Raw genomic sequence first — 6,784 nt, forward strand, 5'->3', positions numbered from 1 at the left:
CAATTCACAAATAATACTGATAATAATAATAAAGATAATAACAATAATAATTTTTTTTTTACTTTTTCCTTTGTGTAAACTGTATTCTAACATTGCAACACATGTTGAAATAGATAACTGTTGAATTAGATAACTTCAACACATTGTTCACGGAAGAATTATCTGTTACTTTCAGCAACCGTAGACTTTCTGCAGTTGGGTTTAGGTTACTTGCAACACATCAAATCTCCCAACATGCTTTATTAGGAGATTGGTAAATATCTTTAAACTTTGGGATTTTTTTAAATGTTGCTTGCTATCCACATAGGTATTTTCAGGTCATAGTTGCACAAACAATATTATATTCTTAATTCAGGCTAGTAATTAAAATGCTTGGTGTCAAATAAACTTGGTTGTTGTTGATGATATATACGGTAAAGATGTTATTTACTCATATGAATCATTAAAAAAGATACTATTTAAAGTGTTACATATATCAATACAGTAGGAAACCTTTCCAGACCGTTTAAAAATAGCCAAAGTTAAAAAAATTTTAAAATAGGCGATACAACCAGTGTTAAAATATACATTGCCCAATCTCTGTTTTGTTTTACTTTAAATAATATACTTTATCTACCTTACTTTAAATAATATACTATATGTAGTATATATTTCATATATGTCAATACGGTTCAAAAAATACTAATGTACTAAATAGACATATATAACATATATGTAAATTAATACGGATTCAAAAAATTCTACTCAACATTGGTTTAAAATGAATAAACTTTCACTAAATTTTGAAAAAACAAAATGGTGACTCTTTCTCCAACTTTTAAAACAAAACGACTACCTTGTGATATATCTTTACTTTCATTGATAAAACTCAAATAAAAAGAGTAACTAGTGCAAACTTTTGGGTATCTATGTTGATGAAACCTTTCTTTTTTTAAATGAAAACCATATAATTCTTGTGTAATAAAGTTGCTAATAGTATAATATAGTATAAAGCTGGAAACGTAGTCAAACTCAGATTATAGCTATTTTTATTTAAAATGAAAGTTCTTAACATATATTGGGTTGGGGAATAAGTTCGTTCGGTTTTTTTCAAAGAGCTTTCTTCAAAAAAAAAACAATAATTATAACAATAAATTAATCAATTATGTATTCGCCGTTACTGTTTACAACCTCCTCCCACGTCTCGACCAATTTGTTGATGCCTCTCCGCCAAAAATCGCCCGGTCTGGTGTCGAAGAAGTTGTTGAGCCAGTTTTTGAGGTCCTTTTCGCAATCGAAGTTAACACCCCTTATTTGATTTGACAAGGAGCGGAAAACGTGGTAATCAGTAGGCGCAAGATCCAGAGAGTACGGTGGATGTTGAAGAACCTCCCATTCGAGCTCTTGGAGTGCGGTTTTGACAACTTGTGCAACATGGGGTCTGGCGTTGTCGTGGAGCATGATGACTAGGCCTTGTCGGTCAGGTCTTTTCAGACGCATAGCCTTATTTATGCGGCGTAGTTTGGCAATACAAAGCTCCTTGTTGACCATTGCATTCCTTTCAAGCATTTCCTAGTGTATCATCCTTTCGCAGTCTCACCAAACGCAGATCAAGGTCTTTTTCGGGTGGAGATCTTGCTTGACTCTCAGCGTCGGCGTGTCTCCTTGGGCCACTCCTTTCTTTGTTTCATATTGACGCACAAACACAATTGCTCATCTCCCGTGACAATTCGATACAAAAAGCGCTCTTTATGGCCGCGTGTTGCTTTATAGCTTGCAAAGTGTTGAGCAGCGGTTTGAAGAAGATTTTCTTTATTGACTTCGTTAAGCTTGTGCACCCAGGCTCCGAGCTTTTCGGCAAATCCGAATTGAGTGAAGATGATTGAGGATCGTCTTATGATCACAGTTTATTTTTTCGGCCAATTCACGACTTGTTTGACAATCTTCCTTCAAAAATGCCTTGAGATCCTCCTCATCGAATTCTCTGGGTTGTCCACTGCGGCACGAGCGGCTTCAGCTGCTTTTTGACCGCGATGAATAACGAAGAAAAGTAGGTGTCAAAAATGCTGATCTTTGCCACCAGGGTAGGGTCATTTCGGATAAAGCGAGCCATCGGATAAAGCGAGCCGGTCGCCTAAATATTGCAATTTTACAAAATCAAATTATGCTTTCGATTTATAACAATTTATTTAATATTAGTTATTCATTTTAAAGTCTAATAAATATTTTAAAAACAGTTGCTAAGCAATTATTTTCGCGGTGGTATAATTATAATCATTCGAGTAGTAACAAACCGTTTTTTCGCTTTAAGACCTTATATTTTGTTTAGCTTCAATTAAGAAAAGTGAGTATTTCATATTTGATACTATTTATAGTAAATATGATTGTAATATTAGTAATATGAGAAACTATTTCAAAAAATACAGTGTTGATATGTATTTGAGCGATGATAAAGTTTTTTAATCGAATTTTCAACCTGGCTCGGTTTTGCATAACTGTTAGATAAACCGAGCCAAGGGCATTCAGGTAAACCGAGCAATTGGCTCACTTTTCCAAAAATTGCAATAATAAATAAATGTAAAAAATATTATAAATTTTTTTGCTTTTTGACCCACATGAATTGTTAATTTATTGGAATTTTTTATGATATTTTTACAGAATGGTACGTTATCAACCGATCACGGCCCGAAGAAGCCAAAAATCTCAAGGAAAACAAAAATTGTCCGAGCAGCTAATAAAGATAATATTAATGCATCTAATTCTAATACTCGCCTAGATAAGCAGCATGAGCAACATGTCAATACTGATACTGCTGGTAGTACTTGTTTACCTACCACTGATGAAAATGCAATTGTGTCAATTGAACAAGCAGACCTCGATGTGTCTTTCGAAAACTTGATGCAAGTGCCACACAGAGATCGACCACAAAGCAGTCGGCCACGAAAGAAACCACCATCTTATGAATTGACATCAGAAGAAAATGTAGCATTTATTCAAGAAAGAACCAAACCAATAACAAAAAAAGCAGCTAAAGAAAAAGAGACCAGCAAAGAAAAGAAACAGAAGAAAACTGTTAAACAGAAGGTTATAAAGAAAAAGAAAGAATCCAAAAAAGAAAAGAAACAAAAAGAAGAGGACATTTGCAAATATTGTGGGTTTGCATATGGTGAAGCAACTGATCCTCTCATTGATGATGAATGGATTGAGTGTGACGCGTGCCGTGATTGGTTACATGAGAGCTGTATCGAAATAACCGTGCGTGGACAACTATGTGCTGATTGTGTTCAAACAACAACTAAGTAAATTAACTCTAGTTAAGACTTGATATTTTGCATTTTGTACTGCATCATTTATCTGCAGCTTTAGCAGTATTATTTTTATTAGACTAGTCGCTGACATTTTTATATTGCTTTTGCTCTTTAAATTTTTTGCATTGTATGCATTTGAGGTTAATGTTTGCAAACTTTTAATACCAGTTTACTATATCGTAGGTAATAAAGTTAATATTAATATAGTAAATATTATTTGTAATAATACTTCCAATTTTGTAAATTTTTGTCTGAAATAAAAGCTAAATGGCTCACTTTAGAATAATCATATAAGCTATTGGCTCGCTTTACCAATAATGGTGGCTCACTTTATAAATTTGTTAATATAAAGCGAGCCTTTCCTATGTATCATATATAGTTTACTTGGCTCACTTTATATTAGTGTGGCTCACTTTACATTATATCATAGTTTAGGTATCTGTTATAGAGTTTTCTAGTACAAGAAGTATTAAGATATCTCACATAGTTATTAATACACACTGATTTTAGTTTTATTGGCTCGCTTTATCCGAAATGACCCTATTCCATTTCTAAGGGTGGAAAATAGGAAAAACAAATAACACAGTACTGCAGAGCAGAAAAGACACTGTCTAATGAATACAAACACTTTGCTCCACAACAAAGAAACTTTTTGAATAATCCTTTTTGAAAAAAACCGAACTTATTTCCCAACTCAATATATTAACTCAATGTTTTTAAATAAATGATAACTTAATGTTTTATGTTAAAATATAAAAATAAAATGATAGTAATAATAAGATAAAAATAAATATAACTTAAGAAACGATAGTTTAATTTTGCAACCATTTTTAAAAACTTATTTTGGAAAATCAAGCATTTTATTTCGTGGAACTTCTTTTTAAAACAAAATAGCTTAAAAAAATTTTAATTTCTCTCTTGAATGGAATTATCTTTTTTTTAAGAAAAAGCTTAAAGAAATTATTTTGTCTCTTGATGACTTAACAATTTCAACAAAAACGCTGAACAATTTGCCATATTTTTTTCTATGAATTTAAATATGCATTGGAATTTTGTGAGGTTTGTGATTTACGAGTGGTTCTCAACCTGGATTGGTTTTCCGCGAGTATCTACAGGTATCTGCGTTTTTTTTTTCTATATTTTAATACTTGTATACTTATTTAATATTTAAATTATTTCTTGTGTAACGATATTTTTGTTTAAACTATTTTGTTGAAAAACAATTTACTGAAATATGTAAAAAAAAAAAAAATTAAATAATAGCAAACAATTAAGAATTTTGGGTAGCTATTTTGTTCTCAAATAAAAAGATTATTTTAAATTAAAAAGTTGTAAATAAGAAAAGTTTTCTCTATAAATAAAGAAACAGTTTTGTGCTAAACTTATTTCCCATTTTTATGTAAATAAAAAAAAAAAAGATATAAAAAGTTCGAAAATGTTCGAACTCTTTTCTGAAATAGTTCTAAAGAGTTCAATTTCTGACTTTTAAAAAAAAGTTTTCAGTTTTTATATTTGATGACATTACAAATTAATGCATTTTTTTCATTTAAAACTGAATTTTTTTAAATTTAAATTTAAATTTAAAATCCACGTTATGCTGCATAACTTATGCAGCACTATACTTTTTAAATTTAAGTTATGATCATTCAGCCTTTTTATCACTTTCATATATACTAGCTGACCCGTAAATACGGGGGTTGGTAAGTCTATTCCACACCGACCATTTTTATACATATTTTTATACATTACACCTTACTTATATACTTTTATTATTTATTTCTTATTAAGCGGTAAAATAAGAATTATATATATAGTACTGGACAAAACATTTGCAACCAACATCGAACAATGCAAAAAAGTGTTCCTAATTTTATGTCTTGAAAACAAAACGAACTATACTACCACAGCAAACAGTTCAGGAGTCTGGAGTCATAGCATGCCATGACATGAGCAATCAGCTGACAGGTGACAGCACACAGGCAGAATTTCGTTGACAAGTGCCATTTTGCAGCGGACAAAACAAGTGCAACTTTTTTGGTTTGTTTCATTTTCTTAAGTCTGGCTCGTGTCAACGTCACCAAAGTTTTTTAATAATTAAAAGTAGTATCCAGAAGTTTCCAGAAGTTTCTAGAAGCATGCAGAAGCTTCCAGAAGTTTCCAGAAGAAGCATCTGGAAGCATCCAGTAGCATCCAGAAACATTCAGAAGGATCCAGACGCATCCAGACGCATCCAGAAGCTTGCAGAAGCATCGAAAAGAAGCATCTAGAATCTTCCAGAACAGGTTCACACAGGTTCATTTTACTATATAAGAGGCATGTAAATCGACATGTAATTCAGTCAGTATATGGAAGTCAATCAGTCAGTATTACCAAGACAGTTTATCGAAGTGAGTTTTATCAAAGTGTTGAAGAACATCAATACAAGAAGTGAAATACAACAAGTGCTTCATTACATCAATACAGTCCACATCCAACCAAGACGTTGTGTTCAACAGAGCATTATTGTATCATCACAAGGTAAATGTAACAGGGTAAGCCTTGAGAAGCGTGATTATTATTTTTATTATTTTTATGACTTCAAGTGCAAAAATGGCTCCCGACAGTCTTGGATTGGAACTAAGAAAGAAAATTATTGGCAATTACGTAAGTGGAATGTCACAAAAAAGTATTTGTGATAAATATCGCGTGAAAAAATGGACCGTATCAAGACTATGTTCCAAATATTTTTTTTTTTTTTAATTTTATTTTAGGTGCCCCAAGAAGTCCTAACGGTCTTGTCACAGAGCACCGTGGAAGTGCATTTAACCAGGAAGTTCACGCCTCCTTCCTTACCGTGACGCGAAAATTTGTCCAGAGCTCGTTTCGAACCTGGATCTCCTGCTTATAAAGCAAGCGCTCTAACCACTGCGCCACAGCCGCAAATATCGTTCTACGGGGAAGTTGGCAGCAGATAACAAAAGTGGAAGACCGCGTTCCGCCACTTCTAGAGAGGATTCTATGATCGTCAGATCCGTCAAAAAGGATCCCTGGATATCATCAGTCGAGATACAAAAGCAATTAGAGCTGCCCGTATCGGACCGAACAATCTGACTACGTGCTGTTGAAGCCGGATTGTTTTCTCGACGTCCTTCAAAGAAACCGCTGATTTCACTAAAAAACCAGAAGAAAAGACTCCTGTTTGCTACATCTCATATTGACAGGAATGTGCAGAAATGGCGAACTGTCCTGTTCAGTGATGAATCGAAGTTCAACATCATTGGGAGCGATGGCATTTGCCGTGTACGTCAACCGGCCGGAAAACGCCTCGATTTACGTTACTGCCATAAGACCGTGAAGCATGGTGGAGGCAATGTAATGGTCTGGGGGTATTTTTCTGCTAACGGTCTAGGTCCAATACATCAAAACGATGGAATAATGGATCGTTTTATGTATAAAAATATCCTGAAAGATGTTACGTTACCTCATGCTGAATGGAATATGACAATAAAATGGGTTTT

Source organism: Hydra vulgaris, chromosome 06 (assembly GCF_038396675.1).
Source record: "Hydra vulgaris chromosome 06, alternate assembly HydraT2T_AEP".
NCBI classification, from domain to species: domain Eukaryota; kingdom Metazoa; phylum Cnidaria; class Hydrozoa; order Anthoathecata; family Hydridae; genus Hydra; species Hydra vulgaris.